Raw genomic sequence first — 17,773 nt, 5'->3', positions numbered from 1 at the left:
TTCTGGAAAATGGTAACCAACTGCTGAAAAACACTAGCGATCAATTGTATGACAATGCAGCTGTTATGAAAGGTGGGGACAAAGGGCTGCAAACGTTCTTTAAATACTTTAATAAGCAAGCAGAATATGTGCCATGCCAACTCATTTCTTTAATCTTGTCAGAGAAAAAGCTGCCGTGACAGTACCTGAGGCCGTTGACTACTCTAGTATTTCGCAACAGCTATGTTTCCTTTTCAGGTTCATCTCCTGGAGTATTTTAAACAATGGGGTACTTAAATGCACATGCAACTTATATTTTCATTAAAAAAAAAAACTCAATGTACAAAAAGATCGATCTGTTGCAAAGTTGCTTGAGCCTCGTGTGATAGACTCAAGCATAGTTTAAGGACCTAAAGTGTTCTTTTTCTAAGAGTTGGAATACATAAAAAGTTTGTAGAGAAAGCAAATGAATTTAACTATGTCATTTTACCTGCTCTTCTGAAGAGATTTTGAAATGTCTCAATAAAACAAGTGGGGAAGTACAGCCTCCTGATGTGTAAGTATATAAAAAAAATGTCATTCTATCATCTTTAAGTTTTCTTTAAGGATTGAGGGAAGGGGCGCCTGGGTGGCTCAGTGCTTGAGCTTCGGCCTTAGGCCGAGGGCATGACCCCGGGGTCCTGGGATCGAGTCCCACATCGGGCTGCCCGCAGAGAGTCTGCTTCTCCCTCTGCCTGTGTCTCTCTGCCTCTCTATCTGTGTCTCTCAGGAATAAATAAAAAAAAAAATCTGTAAAAAAATTAAGTAATTCATTAAAAAAAAGATTGGGGAGAAAATATGAATGCAGAGTAATAGAAGCTGACTCAGATGCAGTGGAATTGAGTGATGGCATTAAAAGAAATTATTCCAACATTGAGGAGCCAATAGTAGTAACAAAAATTCATTGGGTGACGCCAACATTCAATAAGAGGAAGAGAGAAAGTTCAAGGAAAAATACTGAATAAATTCTTTGATCCTTTGATATCCAATTAATGAAGAAGGATAAATTATGTGAACACACTGGGAGAGACATTTGAGATGAAATCCTGGCAAACCTGAAAATAACAGCTCATTTATGAGACTTCATTACATCAACAGGAAACTGGAGAATGATCTGTGGATTCAAAGAAAGGTGGAAATGCTTTGAAATTCTACAGCTCATATGGAAAATGAATTAGATAAAATATTTCCAAATTATACAATAATCATAAAAAGTTACATAACGTGACCACTTTCACTGACAGTTTTCAGAAGTTTCTTTTTCATAGATGAAGCTGAAACAAGTTTTTCTAGCATTAAAAGCAATGCAATCGGTCATGCTAGAGGAAAGACTGAATTATCTCCCTCTTCTCTCTAGAGGATACAATATTTTAAATTTTTCGTTGTACAAAGAAGTGATAAAAAAAATCACAGCCAAAGAACATAAATGAAATCCATCTCTATGAGGTATGTCAGGCAGGTGATCAATTATGTGTGTTAATTATTATGGGCTTTGTGGTATTTGCCAGTTTTTTAAATTTGTTAATTTGTCGTGATTTCTTGTTTAGAATAGAGATCACACCTTGACTTTCCTACTTCATGATGCACCTGTAATTTTGTGTTAGTTTGCTTAAAGAGGGCTCCCCCAGCTGTGTGGGGTCTATGCCAGAGCACGGCCAACCGTCTGTGGCCTTGCTTGTATGCTGGGGCAGAAAGCAAAGGAGCGGGCGGGGGTGCCCCGGGCCCCCCACCTGGGTGCCCCTGAGTGGGTGCAGCAACCCCTCGGGCCGGCAGCCCGGTGTGGGGGCAGGCTGGGCCTGGGGGCCTACCTGAGGCCGTGCAAACGGGGACGAGCCGCGTGGTCGTTTCCTCCCGCAGACCCGGACACGCTCTGTCCCTCGCTGGCCCGCCCCGAGGACCGAGGACACCGAGGAGCTCAGCATGCACCGACGTGAGTGGAGGACGGACAGTACCTGCCAGCACCAGGCCTGCACGCGGTGAGAATGCAGGAGGGCGGAGCTCCCGGAGGAACACGAACTAAGAGAAGATTCGGGGAAGACAGGGCCTCGTGCAGACATCCCGCCTGCACGGAATCCGTCGCCTCACACTCAGGTGAAGGACACTGATGGCCGTGCCCGTGAGGCCTCTGCACCCGTGGGGGCGAACACGGGGCGAGGGAGAGTAAGGCCGCCCTTCCCGAGGTCTTCCTGGCCACTGCACTCCTGGGCCTTCAGCAGGGGAGACCCGGCCTCTCCTCCACCCCTGCGGTGCTGCAGGAGCCTGGCCACCAGTCCCCATCTGGAAGCTTCCCTGGGACCTTTAGGAGCTAGGCTCCGGCTGCCCCGAGCCCCGGCCCCGGAGCTACCAGGCTTTCCAGGCGGGCCTCTGGGGGTAACCGAGTCAGGAGGCCGGGCCCTCTGCAGGGACTGGTGCCCCCACCAGGAGGGCCGGGCGAGCGCTTGCTCCCTGTGCTCTGGGCCAGGAGAGGCTCTGGTGGGAAGGCCGCCGGCTGCAAACAGGTAAGGGGCTCCCCCAGATACCTGACCCGCTGGCAGCCTGGTCCTGGACTCCCTGCTTGAGGACCGCAGGGAACACGCCGGCAGCCGGCGAGACACCCAGGCCATGGCATCCTCTTACAGCTGCCCGACGGGTGAAGCTCTCCCTCCCGGGCACAGCCTGGGTCAGGCTTCGCGCTGCCCTGCCTCGAGGAACCTGGCCTTCCCCAGCCTGCCCTCAAGCCACTCCCACCGACGACCATGACAAAATGACAACTCAAATGATTGAGACACAATGACGTGCCAACCTCGGGGTTGACTGTTCAGAGGTGTCACCTGGCAGGTGCCACCTGCACCCGCCCTTTCTAAGGACAGCCTCTTCTGGCAAAGAGTGAGAAGGCGGAAGACTGACACCTGCCCAGTGTGTTCACGTGGAAGACTCCCTGGCGGTGGGCGCTCCTCTGCTGGGCTCCTGTGGAACACTCTCCCCGGCGGCCTGTGCTCCCCCACCGGGCTCCTGTGGAACACTCTCCCCACCGCCCTGCACTCCCCGATGGGCAGCTGTGGAGACTCTCCCCAGCGGCCTGTGCTCCTCCGACGGGCTCTCATGGAAGACTCTCCCTGGCGGAGGGAGCTCCTTTGACAGGGTGGAACACTCTCCCCAGTGGCCTGTGCTCCCCCACCGGGCTCCTGTGGAAGACTCTCCCCGGCAGAGGGAGCTCCTTTGATGGGCTCCTGTGGAGACTCTCCCTGGTGGCCTGTGCTAGTCCAATGGGCTCCCATAGAAGACACTCCCTGCCGGCAGGAGCCCCTTGACGCGCTCCTGTGGAACACTCTCCCCGGCTGCCTGCGCTCCTGGGACACCCTCCTGTGGAACACTCTCCCCAGCGGCCTGCGCTCCCCCGACGGGCTCCTGTGGAAGACTCTCCCCGGCTGCCTGCGCTCCTGGGACACCCTCCTGTGGAACACTCTCCCCAGCGGCCTGCGCTCCCCCGACGGGCTCCTGTGGAAGACTCTCCCCAGGGGCCTGTGCTCCTCTCAAGGCTCCCCGTCCTCATGAGATGCTGCCCCCATTTCTGTTGTTAAACTCGTTGGACTCTTATTTGCCAGATGCGGTTCTAGATGCTTGAAGCTCATCAATGAACAAAACTTCGCAAATGAAATTTTGATTTGGTGTCTATTTGGTAGACACTTTCTAAGTATTTTTAAAAAATCTTAGAAACTTCCCACTTTCACATTCGGACTGCCTTGGTATTAAATTCCGCTTCCATGTTGTATCTATTTCCTTTTAACGGAAACACGTGTAGTCGGAATAAATACGATTATAACTACCAGTAAGTTTGTGTGTAAGGCATCTGTTTCCAGGAATGAATGTGCCTGAAATTTTTCTTAGATTTTGTGACCGTGTTACCCAGACGTGGCACTCCAGGCTCCCTGGACACTTGTTCTACTGAAGGGTGAGCTAATGCTATTTGTAACCATGCAGTGATTCTGCGTATCGTATTTTGTCTAACACTCTGTTCTTTATCAGTGACCATTACTTTCAGGTTAGTAGGTTCTCGGCCCCCAGGCAAAATTTCTAAAAAATAAAAAATAAAGTTTTAAAAACCCGTTGGTTTATACATTGCTCCAGGCTCATACCAGAGAAGTCTGGAAAATTGCAATTTTGTTAATCAGGTTGAAAAATAAAAAAACGTAAGCAGCAATAACACAGCTATGGTTTATTATAAAACTTACATTGCTGTTAAAAAAGTTTCCTTCGGAGTTTTTAGAAACCAGGGCACATATCTGAGAGGAGGGAAAAATAGGGGCTCCCATGGAATTAAGAAAATGCTGCTGGGGATCCCTGGGTGGCGCAGCGGTTTGGCGCCTGCCTTTGGCCCAGGGCGCGATCCTGGAGACCCGGGATCGAATCCCACATCGGGCTCCTGGTGCATGGAGCCTGCTTCTCTCTCTGCCTGTGTCTCTGCCTCTCTCTCTCTCTCTGTCTGTGACTTAAATAAATAAATAATAAATAAAATATAAAAAAAAAAAAAAAAAAAAAAAGAAAATGCTGCTGATGGGCAGCCCGGGTGGCTCAGCGGTTTAGCACTGCCTTCGGCCCAGGGCGTGATCCTGGAGACCCTGGATCGAGTCCCACGTCGGGCTCCCTGCGTGGAGCCTGCTTCTCCCTCTGCCTGTGTCTCTGCCTCTGTGTGTGTGTGTGTGTGTGTGTGTGTGTGTGTGTCTCATGAATAAATAAATTCAAAAAAAAGAAAATGCTGCTGAGCTAATCTCCTAAGTTCCTTGTGGTGTGGCTGTACTCAGCTATGAGACATAATTTGTATTTCACATGTGAAAACTTTTGCAGGCTTCTGAAATCCACATGGGAGACGGCCCGCAGAGCCATGGATCAGGGAAACGTGTACACACATCTTGTCTTGAACTCAGCAGAAGATGTGATAAAGTGCCTCCATATTGTCCCTGAGCTGGAAAAATGTGAGTGGAATGAAGTGTCGTTAAGTGAATCTTCACAACCATCCTCGCTTAGTCTATGTGACTAGAGATACTCGGTCAATGTTTGTGGAGCTAAATTGAGCTGAGTGGATCTAGGTTCATCCTACGGCGTGTGATGCAGCTGAACGTTTCTAAACCCAGTCTTGTCCCGGGTGCTGACCGCAGATGTCTGAAGGTTTCCAGAACCACCCTGTAGATCACATGCCTTCCGTTGTCCTGTTTTACCAAAGGGCTTCTTCATAGTTAGATATTTACTATTTAATATTTACTTTTTCGACCCTTTCCGGGGCCCTCTTCTGACCGACCCCTCTGCTGCTTCTGTGCCATTGAACCCTGACTTCTTGTTTTTAGAAATGCCACCTTTGACTTCCAAGGTATTGTTCTTATAGGTTCCCTCTGAACCCTGTAAATATTCCTCTTCCTTCTCTAATTTCACTTCTGTGCACCCCTTAAATATTCATCCGTGCTCTGCATGATTTTACTACTCTCTGGAGGTGATTTCATTCATGCTCCTGGCTACACACCAAAAACATATAGCTTTTTATAAATCTGTATCTCCCAGCTAGACCACTTGCCTGGGCACCAGAATGGTATGTTCTGTCCTGCTTTGGGCATATTGTCGCCTCTCTTAGTTCCTTGAGGCTATTCAACACAAGCCATCTTCACCTCTCTTCTCCCAATCTTAAAGTGTCTGATAATTGAAAAAGCACTGGCATTGGACACAGAACTGCGTTTGATTTTTTTTTTTTTATACTCATCACTTACTAGTTATACAAATTGGGGCAAATCACTTACCCTGGCTGTATTAGTTTTCTATTGCTGCTTAACAGATTACCACAAAGTTCATGGCTTCCAGCAGCACATATTTATTGTCACTTAGTTTCTGTGGGTCAGGAATGTGCGCACGGCACAGTGGAGCCTCTGGTTAGGTGTCTCCTAAGGCTGTAATCAAGGATTCGGCAAGGTTGGGTTCTTATCAGATGCTTAACCGCAGAAGGATTTATTTCCAAGCTCCCTCAGGTTATAACAAACTGCGTACACCTTATTTGAGTTTATTTGTAAGATGGGATTAGGTATGACTTCAGATAATTGTAAGTGGGTGTTTTACCTCCGTGACTATTTGATGTGACATTCAGAAGTCCTGTGCGGCGTGGGTCAGTGTTCCGTCATACGAGACCGCCCTCCGCACTGTTGGCCTCTACATATTATACACCATTGCTGTCTCCTATGCTTCATGCTAACCAGAAGCATTTCCACAGTTTTCAAAACGCCTCTCGTGGGTGCAAGACTGTCTCCGTGCAAGTCACTGGGTAAGAGGTTTAAAATATCATTCCTAATAAGCAGATGTGAGTTTTGTGACAGAAATCCACAGAAACACATTCACTCATGTATTCAACACACCTTACGGAGTACCTCCGTGTGAAAGGTGCTGATCCAGAGGCTGTCTTATTCAGCAGTGAAAAGAGACAGCATCTTTCCTTCTCCCATGGAACGAATATAAAACAATAGAAGGGATCTTGAGAATGGGTACCCATCACTAAACGCTCCTCTTCACTTCAAAGACTTGAAAATATAGAACTTAGCAGTTCCCTGAACTCTCTATTCTTTAACTCCTTGTTCAAAGTTCAGTTGAAGTTTATCAGACAATGGTCTGTGTAACGAATGTCCCCACATTTTCATCTGTTAAAAGTGTACTCCTTTTTCGGGGCCTTTCCGTGAAGTCTTTTTGATTCACCAAGACAAGTGATGGGCAAGATATCCTACTTTTAAGTTACTGTGTTGCGCTTTCAATAATTCTTTGTTCTTTTGGGGCTTGGGAGGGTCAGAGACATAGCAGGAAGCCAATAAACATTTGCTTAAAAAGAAGGAAGGAAAGAAGCAAGCAAGCAAGAATTTTGCCTTCTGGTGTGGTTATCTGTACATTTAACTAACCTGTAATCCCTACTTTATCCCAGTTTTTAAGCATTTTAAAGATAGGGTCTCTATCAAAGGTTTCAGTTCTCCTTGGAGCTGAGTATGGTGTTGTATACTTCCTGATTTCTTCATTTCTCAGGAAGTACTTGCTGAATGCCTGCCATCCGCTAGAAACTGTACAGGTGCTGGGTTTGCACGCCCTACCTCAAACTCCTCTGGAATTAGAGATCCTGGGCTTAAATGCTAACCCCTTCCACTTACTGGCTATGACTTCAGGCAGGTTCCTGAGAATCTAAAGCCCTCATCTGTAAACTAATGATGACAATGATGATTCTGGTGGTGGCGGTGGTGGTGGTGGTGGTGGTGTTGGCTAATGCACAGTGTAGGGAGCACTCTATCCAGGATAAAAACCAGGAACTAACGTCTGGCATCAGACTGATCGGCGTGCACATCCCAGCTCCATTGCTTATGAGGTGGGGGACTCTAAACCAGTTAAATTGCCATCACTAAGCCTGAGTTTCTTCAACTGTCACTTGAGTAAATGGAGATAAGCATGCCAGTGCTTTCCTTTGTTCATGGAATTAAATTCAAATTTTTAGAGCCCAGACCTACATGATCTGACTCCCCTCTACCCACACAAACTCATTCTAACCTCTCATGTGCTTCCTTCAGAGTGGTCTATTTTCTGTTTTTCAAGCAAGCCAAGCACCTTTCTCCACTTGCGTCCTTTGTACTGTCATATGACAGGCACATTCCAATGTTTATTCAAATTCACCTCTTCCCGGAAGCCTTTACTGCCCACCTTATCTAAAGTAGCCCTCTGCTTCCCATCTCCCTCATCATCTAGTCATTCTCTCTGACCTTATTTATCAAAATGGATACATTATTTGTTATAATTACCATATTAACATTTTTTTGGGTCTCATTGTTTGCTTGTTTATAGCTGATTTCCTCTACTAGAAAATCAGCTTCATCAAGCTGGCCCAGAGTGTGTGTGGTTTGCTCATCTAGTTCTAGTGGCTGGCACAGTACTCGACCCAATTAGGTGCTCCAGAAATAGAACTGTATGCATAAGTGAAAGAATAAGTACTTCATAGGTGGTTAAGAAGGTTAAATGCATAGTGCCTGGCAGAAAATAAGTGATGAGCTGATAGTAGCTAACAGTTATTATTACTAATGATAACTGAGATAGAAATGGGCTTTGGTAAAGGCTGCAACCTAGGGAGGAAGATATGGGTATACAATAGGCCAACCACTAAGCCAGGTACTGTGACAACAGTTTCGCATGAATGGGGCATCTGTGATGTGGCGACGTGTAGACATGCTCAGGAAATATTGACTGAACTGTTGTTTTTCTGTGAATGTTCTTAAAGAGCATGGTCTAAGAATAAGCACATCATGAGAAAAGAGGGTGGAGCAAATGCCAAGCCTTCTAATTAGATTTAGCATTTCCTCACTTTAGAGGTAACAGCCTGCTCCCCAAGGCAGAGTAATCCAGTCTCTGCAATGGCCGTGGGCTGTATGTGTTGACTTTATCATCTGCTCCATCGTAGCTACTTAATGTTGAACACACCCTGGTCTAGATCATGTTTTTACTTTCCTCACCTTTTCCACTCCTCCCTAGTGCTGATTTCAAAAGGGATTTATGAGGCTGAGCCCTCCCATGTTCTCCTGAAGGCATCTCCAACACTACCCCCCATTAAATCCACTCAGGTGAAGGCATGACCCTGCTATCCCTGCTATACAACTGTAGCTTCAAGACAGCCCTCAGCCTCCCCCTCCTCACTGTTTGCTGCTCTTCGGTAGACATTTTGGGGTTGCTATCTCCCTCTCTACTCTTTCTTCTGCTCATGCCCTATAATCACCCTCCCCAATGCTACAGATTTTACGTTTATCTTCATAGAATGTTCCATATCTGCATCCCTTCTCCTCTCACCAGCTTTGAGTAATTATAAGTTTATTCTTAGGAAACACCTTCCCTCCTATTAGAAATTCTTCAGAGCACAATTGTGGAGATAAGACTGACCTCTCAAGTTTTATGATTAGAACCACAATGTTTCCATGTTGATAAATTATAGATACAGCAAGGCAGTTTCTTTTCCCACCAGGATTTCTGTTTGGGAATACTAAAACTGCCAAACAGTGCGAGAGAGAGAGACAACGCTATCATTTTTTCTTGGTTGAATTTTCCACATCAGGGATATGCGCCAGCAGAGGTTGAAATAAGAACATTAATTTTATTTTAAACTAAGGAAATACAAAAAGCAAGATCTTAGTGTTATGTAGAGAATATATTATTGTTAGGGACAGCTCTGGTGAGTCATTAACTGAGTCATTTCAGTTTGTTGATTTTGTAGACACACAAGTTCAAAGATCGGGTAATGCCCATCAAGTTTGATGAGACACTAATGACAGTTACCCTTCTGGCAATACTACCGCTGAACTTACCAAGAGTCACAAAGAATCTGCCACTGAACCTCTCTGAGGGCCTGCGGGCGCCCCTGGTAGGAAAACCAGGAGAGAAGGGACTGTCTGCTGGATGGATAATGATTACAACTAATTTTTAGAAGGAATAGATTAACAACAACATTTTGCCTCTTCAGATTACCAGGCAATGGATTTCCTGTGAGTAACATTTTCTGAGAATCTCTTGCCCTAGAACTGTAAAAAGAAGCTTAAAAGAAAATCCCACAAAAATTAACGTGTGCCACTAGAGGAGATTTCAGGGCGGTGGTGGTCACCATTATAAACAACAACAGCCACAACAACAATAATAATTGCAACAGTGTATGGAACAGACAACATATGTATAATGGCAGTATAAAACAGGCAATATCAGAGAAAGTACAGAGCCAATGATGGTGGCTAAGAATTATTTAGCACCTAATGAATGTTTTACGCTTATCTATTCATACAGCAAACTAAGAAAATAATAAGCAAATAGCATAAGCTGAAGTTTGAAACAATGGCTTCAGGATACATGATTTTAAAAACTGTACTATATCATTCTGTTCTATATAATATAATACAATATAATATGATCTATCACAGCATAACATGATATGGCTCCTGCACATTGTATTGTAGTTGTCTGTGGACCTGTTCCTATGTATATTTTCACCAATTTGTATGCTCCATACAAATGGGGACTGAGTCTGTTTAGCTTACGATGGAGTTCCCAGAAGCTAGCCTCGTGCTACGTACATAAATGTCCAAAAAATGTCCAAAGAAGTATTTACTGAATGACCAGTTTCAGAAAGACTGAAACAAATTAGGCCCTTTTGGACTTAAATACCAAAGCAGGAAGTGAATATAACACCATTGTGCATCTTTCCTTCGAGAAACTCACATGCCCCTCATTTTCTACTATCATAGGCCATAGTATTACAGAGCAAGGTTAACGAGGATATTGCCAATGGCAGGCAGAAGGCAGTGGACTCAGATGAGAAACAAGAGAAGAGTTTTCTCAAAAGCTTTTACTTTTACTTCAGTTTCTGAAAAGCCTTGAGATATAGCTCGACATGACAGGAATCCCAGAATCCTGAAAATGTGCTCCATTTTAACGACAATTTTATTTACAAGAGTATAATCAACTAGACTGAACCATGAAGTACAAATGCCCCTTGGACCTTAGTCCTCCATACTCTTCTCCTAAAGAAAAAGTTGTTTCATCCAGATTAGAACAACAAACAGGTTATTTATTTACAGGCTTTGTGTCTAGGACACCACTGTGGGAGGTCTGCAAGAAGCCCATCATCACCCAGAAGTTCCAAGATCTTACCAGTCCATGGGCATGAATGAGGTCAATTTTATCGATACCCAGGCCCTTCATTTCTAAGCTCATGTAGGAATTTTGGTACCTTTCAAAGTTCCACCATCCCACAAATATTTTGGGAAATCCAGAAGAGTTGTTTTTTTTTTTTTTCCCTAATTCTGTATATTAGTGTGTCTATTACACCATTTCATTTTTGCTTCTACTAAAGTCACTAAGGCTTCTGCTGATTCATCCTAGTTCTGAAGCTTCTGAATCTTTATGGCACTATAAAATTTGGCAGTCTCCTACAGGCACAAAATATTCACATACAAGGTTAGCAGAGGTTGTTTGGGTCTTGAAATGTTAAGCTATTTAGGGAGAGATCCGCTTTCTCTTCACATTCATGATTCTTTATCTCCATGGAGTATATACGGCCACCAGGGCAGCCAGATTGGGGTGAAATTTTATCATTTGCCACCTCACTATCTCTTTACTGTCATGTAACCCTCAAACCCTTTCATGAAATTGCCATTCTAGATTCCTTTTTCCCTCGGTATGAATTCTTTCTCAGGGGGGTTGACATATTTCTGTGCCATCTGGCAACCTCACTTTCTCCCTCTCCCAATCCAATCCAAAAAAAATATGTCTGTGTATATAAATCTGAATTATTCTCACTATGTTGTAGATCAACCCCCATATAAATCAGTGAATACAAATAATGTGTAGGATGCCATCTAGTTCCATATGACAGTCATGTCTGACTGTGAGCCTTGGCTCAACTGTGACCTCATCAGCTTCTGTAATCAGTTTTGTTCCTAAGTCCCAAGATACGTTTATTGATGGCCAGATACTCCCTAGAGATCATACCCACCTATTCATTGGAACCCTCCCTTTTTTTGGAAGTGAGGAGACGTATTCAAGGACTGTATTAGTCAGGGTTCTCATACATATACAAATATATACATATGTGTGTGTGTGTGGAATTGGCTCATGCACTATGAAGGCTGAGAAGTCCCAGGATACGTGGTTGGCAAACTGGAGACTCAGAAGAGCCAATGGTGTGCTTACGATCTAAGTGCCAGCTGATTTGAAGTCCAGAAAGACCCAATGTTTCAGTTTGAATCTTAAGCCAGGAAAAAACTGACATTTCAGCTTGAAGACAGTCAGGAAGGCATTTCCTCCTACTCAAAAGAAGGTCAGCCTTTTTGTTACATTCAAGCCTTCAACTGATTAGATGAGGCTCACCTACATTAGGGAGAGCAATCTGCTTTATTCAGCCTACAGATTCAAATGTTTATCTCATCCAAAACACCGTCATGGACACTATCTAAATAATGTTTGACCAAGTATCTGGGCACCCATGGCCCAGTCCAATTGATACATATAGTGAACAATCACAGGGACCTTAGGAGCACATACTTCTGTGTTCCTTTCTCAAACTGGTTGGTTGACAGTATGAAACCATAGAAATGACCAAGTGCTGATTTTCTCTGAAAGAGGTTGTATTCTCTAGGTAAAAATTAGGCTACAAATGACAGAGAACTGAAAATAGTAGCTAGTTAAGACATGCACATATTTATTTCTCGCATAAATGTCCCAGGAGGCGACCTTAGTTTGGGTTATGATGCTGCGTATTAGGGGCCACTTGAGGCTTCTCCTCCCTTTGTGATCCACTTTTGTCGTTCGGACCTCATGTAGAAGGTGACTTTCACATTCTAAGCAGTGAGATGGAGAAAAGAACAAGCATATTGCCTTTTGTGGAAGGTTCCTGAAAGCTTTTACACTTTACTTGCATCCCACCAACCAGAAATTGGTGACTACACTCGAGTGTAAGGGAGATACAAATATGTAGTCTTTATTCTGATGAGCAGTGAGCACATCTCAAGATCAGGAGTTCTATGACTTCACAAAAAAAGCAAAGGGATAGATATTGGAGAGAAGCAATCCTAGTACTGATTTTAAGGACCAACCTGATGTCCGATTCCTTGGGAAGTAGCGTATTTTCCATAATTAGAGGAATTTTAGCTATAGCGTAGGGCCTTTAACAAATTCAAGCAGACCAGAAGCCTTGGCTTATAGAAGAGACTGCAGATGAGCGTATGGCAACTCTGAGCTCTTCATGCGAGGTCCTCACATTACAGAAAGTGTGCAGGGAACATAAACACTCTAACACCGCAAAGTACATGGGTGGCTTAGAAGAGAAAACAAACCGGTTTCTGATATTGAGAGAAGGAATCAGGAAGATATTCATGCTACAGAAATGAAAATAAATAAAATTAGAGAATTGGGATACAACTGCTCAAGGATGAACAAATGGGGAAAAAAATGCCTTCGCACAGCTATCTTAGCAACCTAAAAAAAAAAATTAAAAAAACCTTGTTTTTTTTTTAAAATTTACAATGCAAACGACTCAACCCAGCTTTGAAGAAACAAAAACCCAAGGAACAGACAGAAATTCCTCACAAGAGATTTATGCTATGAAATGACTTAAGAATAAAATTAAATAAAACAAGAAATCAAAGAGAAGCTAGAACAGCAGAATGAGATCAGAAGGGAAGTTGCACGCTACAGGACACAAAGCAAGGATCAAAATAATATCACTCGCAACTACCAACGATGCCAGACTCCAACGAAGCAAATATCAGTTATTAATGATATATTTGCACTACAATAAATGAATGCAAATGATTCGAGGTTAGACCTCTGATTGCATTGCCATTTCAAAAACACCCCCCCCCAAAAGTTTTGGGGCTGCCGCATTGTGTATATGGTTAGATTGAGGAGAGGTCATTAGTTACCCACACAAAGGCTTCTTAGTAAATTCGGTTCCTTTTCTTTCTCTCTCTCTCTTTTTTTTTTTTTTTTTTTTTTAATCATCCAAGACTGAAGGAACAAGTATGGAGTGTGAAAATAGCATGCAGCATTTGACATTTTAAAATTTGTTTTCCACTAGTTTATACAAAGAACAGGGATCCCTGGGTGGCTCAGCGGTTGAGCACCTGCTTTTGGCCCAGGGCGTGATCCTGGAGACCCAGGATCGAGTCCCACGTCGGGCTCCCTGCATGGAGCCTGCTTCTCCCTCTGCCTGTGTCTCTGCCTCTCTCTCTCTGTGTCTCTCATGAATAAATGAATAAAATCTTAAAAACAAACAAACAAACCCCAAAGAACAGCCTGCTCCAGTGCTGGCCTGAGGTGTGGACCACAACAAGAGCTTGGGGAGGCGGGCGTCCCGCACGGGCTAGACAGTTGGTAATTTCCTCAACCCTCCTGGTACCATTTGTTTCTCCCACTCCCTCCTCCGCTGCTTTCCTTGAGATCCCTACAGAAGTCAGGGAAGACAGACACACACGCGTGCGCCTTCGAGAAGTGGTCTAAATTTTTCTACTTGCATGAAACTATATTTATCTAAACTAAAACTTGGCTTGGAAAGGTATTTGTATTATGGCTAGGTCTGTTTGTCTACATTTCTTTAATTTATGCAGTATATGTTAATTACTTTTTTAACGTGGAAATATTTTGACATTGCTTTTTCTCATTTCTTTGACTTCTTGAATAATTCTCTCGTGAGTCTGCCTCTGAAGCACATCTGCTCTCTGGGCTTCTAGCCTTATTATTTAGAGTAGACATCCTTCAGCACTGGTGCTCAAGCCTCTTGTTCTCGAAACCTTAAAACATTTTGAGCAAATTGGAATATTATTATGGAGGTGACTTTAGGCAATCTCATTTCTGAAGGTTAATTCTGGATAATCACCCTCCGCGAGACATTCCAAAAAAAAAAAAAAAAATAGAGCTACCCATTGAGACTAATCACATTTAGGCTTATTCATGTTCTAAGAACAAAACAAGGTACTTAGTTCTGAGCCGAGGCAGGTCATTCAACAAAATTGGATCCATCTGACCCTCTCAGAAGCTCCATAATGTGTTTTACCTGTTGTCAGAGGAGGATCAGAAAGATGCAATTGCTCTTTACATGAGGGGAAGCATCGTGCGAACTCAGCTCTGGCGCTCCTTACCTGCTCCACTCTTGCAAGCCAAGGAATGTCCCTGGGGAGGGAGACGTGCGTTCGTGGGTTTGGGGAATGGGGCCTCCACCTAAGTATCCACAAGCCCTGTGAAAGCACCTGCGGCCACCTGGAGGGTGCCCACCCCCAGCCGGGTCCCGTCCCCGTCCCCGTGCGCTGCACACCTGGCTCTCCCCATCACTGTCCTTTCCTGGCAAAGCATCACTCTTAATGGGCCACTTAAGGGACTCAAGACAAGACCAACTGGTAGTTCAGAAAGGCCCTCGCCACTGATCACTTTTCCATACAGCTGATACATTTTTATGTTTTTTTTTTTTTTTTTTTTAAGCTGGTATTTCTGCACCGTGTCGTTAACAGTTCCTAGTAGGAGCGCTCACAGGGACGATCGGGATGCCTCCGGCCCTCGCTGGTGCTGGTGTCTGGCCCACCGAGAAATCGAGGCAAGAGACTGGGCCGGCCCGGCAGGTTTTCTCGGGGTGTACTGGGGCAGCCTTGGCCATAGCTGTGAGATTTTAAAAAGTATTTTCCAAGACATCTATCTTATACAGACAAGACTATTTTAAATTGGACTCATTAAATCATTTGTTGTCACAGCCAACAGCCGTGTGGAGGCTAGTTAACAAATGAAAAATGAGCCTTTCTAACTTGTTTACTTTATATGGATGCTTTCTTTATTTCGCTTTTTTCCCCCCTCTGGTAGCACACCGACTTCGGGGATCTTGTTACAGTGCCGCCTGACAAAAATTAAAGATGTGAAGGCTGAAAATACTAGAGACGTAACGCCCCAGTTCCCATAAAATCCTGGTGAAGTGGTTCCTACTGATGGCGATACCCGGGGCCTGTCTTCTAGTTCAAGGAAGGGAGCCAATTAAAACCTTATTTACTTTGTTGAAAGGTAACACGGAATTACTTGAGAAACGCAGAATTCTTGGCACGGAAAGAAAAAAAAAATGATGATGATCCTAAATTCATGGCTGAGTTTTTCCTTGGAGCCCCGGTTCTGCGAGCTCAAGATTGTTTTCAGCAACGTACCTTTGTTAATTTATTCGCTCCTTCATTCACTCACTCATTCATTCATTCCGTTGTTCATCAGTCTGCTTCTAAATGCCCCGGTGTATGGGAGGCGTCCTTTACAAGCTCACTGGCAGGTAGTGTTTTTCTTTGCTGTTTGGTGTGAAAATTTATTTCATTTCAGTTTATAAAATATTCTCTTCTTGGTTGATATTTAAAAATTTTTTTTTTCTCCTACTGTTGCTTTCTTAGCTATGGGCTGCATATTCTTTTGGTTTCATTTTTCATCGAGGAGTCCTTTTTAAGGGTTCCTCACCTTTGTTTGCTCCCACTGGCTTTCCCGGGGTGTGTCGCCAAGTGTTAAGCAAAGTACAATGGTCTTTTCTGATGAGCCTGTGCAGTGCTTTGTATCTTAGGGTCTACAGCAGAAACATGTTGATGATGAGAAAGAACTTTGGGAACAGGTAGGTCCACTGGTAGGTTTCACTTCCATCAATTCTCTCCCTTGGAAAATGGAGACGACAGACACGTTACAGGTTAAACGAAAGAGAAAACGAACTGCTACATAGAGTTCTTTGCACATAGTAGACGCTCAATAAGTGCCTCATCTATTCAGAAAACTTAAACAACAAGCAAAACAAAATTCTTTTGAATTCTCAAGTGGTGTCTAATTTGCGGCTCGGTATCTTCCAGAGGTCCCTTTAGCTCTTCAGCTTTCTCCTTTGTGATGAATGATTAGATTCAACTGAATTTGATGCAAATATTTGTATTTGTAAAAGAGTTCAAATCAAATCCTCGAGGTCAGTTTAGATTTTTGAGGTGATCGGTATGACTTGAGAATTGGGTCCTTACTAATATTTACAATAAAACTCAATTTAGGGTTACTTACAGTTCCATTACCATGATATGGATTGTTTTCTTTCCAGGTCACTAATAATAACATTCAATAAGCACAAATCTCACAGCCTAGAGAGAGCAACTGAAAATAGTCCTAGAATTTAACTTCTCCCTATTTGTCACTGCTCCGCTCTGTGGCCTGGTGGTCAGTTTGCAGAATATTACAGAAAACACATTTGAAGTAATTCCTCGAGCTATTGTACTTCCTTCAAATGTCCCATTAACTCATATAGCCTACATTTTATTCATTGAGCCGTTCCCCTCATTTTCCAAAAATTGTATCATCCTTAACTTCCTTCGCTATTTCTCTGGTTTCCAGGCTTACAGAAAACCATTCTAGGCTGAGGAGCAGCGGGTAGAAAGGCCCTGAGAGGGGAGCGGGCCTGGCATTTCTGAGGCAGGAAGTCAGGGTTAGCATTTCTGGGGTGAAGGCGGACGACGGAGAGCGTGGCAGGAACCGATGCTGAAGAGGGGGGTGGGAGTCAGGTCCTGTGGGGCCTGGCCAGGTGTGGTAAGGTCTTCAGGGTTTTTTTCTGTCCTCCTAAAGGCCATCAAAAGACACTGGAGTGTTTCCAGCAGCAGAGTGGATTGATCTGATTTGTGCTTGGAGAAGATCATTTGGGCTGTTGTCTGGAGCCCAGAGGAGGATGGTGAGGTCATAAGCACTGAGGCCGGGAAACCAGTTGGGAGCCGACTGTTGCAGTCCAGGTGAGTAGTGACGGTTGCTTGGACTAGGGTTTTAAGAACCAAGCTACAAGACATTGTCAGATCTGGGGAAGGTTTGGGGGACAGTGCCAATAGGACTTGCTGGTGTGTTGATGTAAGAAGTGATGGCAAGAGTGGTGCCGTGGTGGGTGCAGCACCTGAGAGGCGCAAAGCCCCACAATGGGGGAAAAAAAAAGCCCCACTATGGTTGTCACCACTCAGTACTGTCATCCCTGCGTGTCCCTGTGTGCTCTCCTGAGGAGCCTGGGAGACCCTTCAAAAGCCGTGACCCTTCCTATTCATCTTTGGATTACCACAACCATGACCTAGGTCCCGTCCAGTAAGTGTTTGTGGAACGAATGGAAGACATAGAGGTAAATGTAAAATTATTCGACTTGAGAGAGTAACAGCTGCTGTGTTACAAACCGCAGGGCACGTGGTGTGCTGTAAGAATAAAGGATGCGGCTTCTTGGCAACGCATG

The 17,773-nt window shown here is 44.4% G+C and overlaps 1 long non-coding RNA gene across 9 annotated transcripts in view; it reads left to right on the top strand.

Annotated features, from left to right (window-relative positions):
• The window catches only part of LOC112641063 (uncharacterized), a 159,070-nt gene that overhangs the window by 122,460 nt on the left and 18,837 nt on the right, over nt 1–17,773 (top strand). For 6 of the 9 annotated variants that reach the window (XR_007411608.1, XR_007411605.1, XR_007411602.1 and 3 more), the window contains exons 6-8: nt 1,876–3,949; nt 4,843–4,970; nt 17,134–17,294. This is a non-coding gene — a long non-coding RNA (uncharacterized LOC112641063). Of the gene's footprint in view, nt 1–1,375; nt 1,465–1,875; nt 3,950–4,842; nt 4,971–17,133; nt 17,295–17,773 lie in introns of all 9 variants that reach the window. The other 3 variants (XR_007411607.1, XR_007411603.1, XR_007411604.1) reach the window with 3 other exon arrangements.

Source organism: Canis lupus, chromosome 6 (genome assembly GCF_003254725.2).
Source record: "Canis lupus dingo isolate Sandy chromosome 6, ASM325472v2, whole genome shotgun sequence".
Classification (NCBI taxonomy): domain Eukaryota; kingdom Metazoa; phylum Chordata; class Mammalia; order Carnivora; family Canidae; genus Canis; species Canis lupus.
The sequence above is the reverse complement of the archived record's forward strand: the minus strand, read 5'-3'. Positions and strand labels throughout refer to the sequence as shown.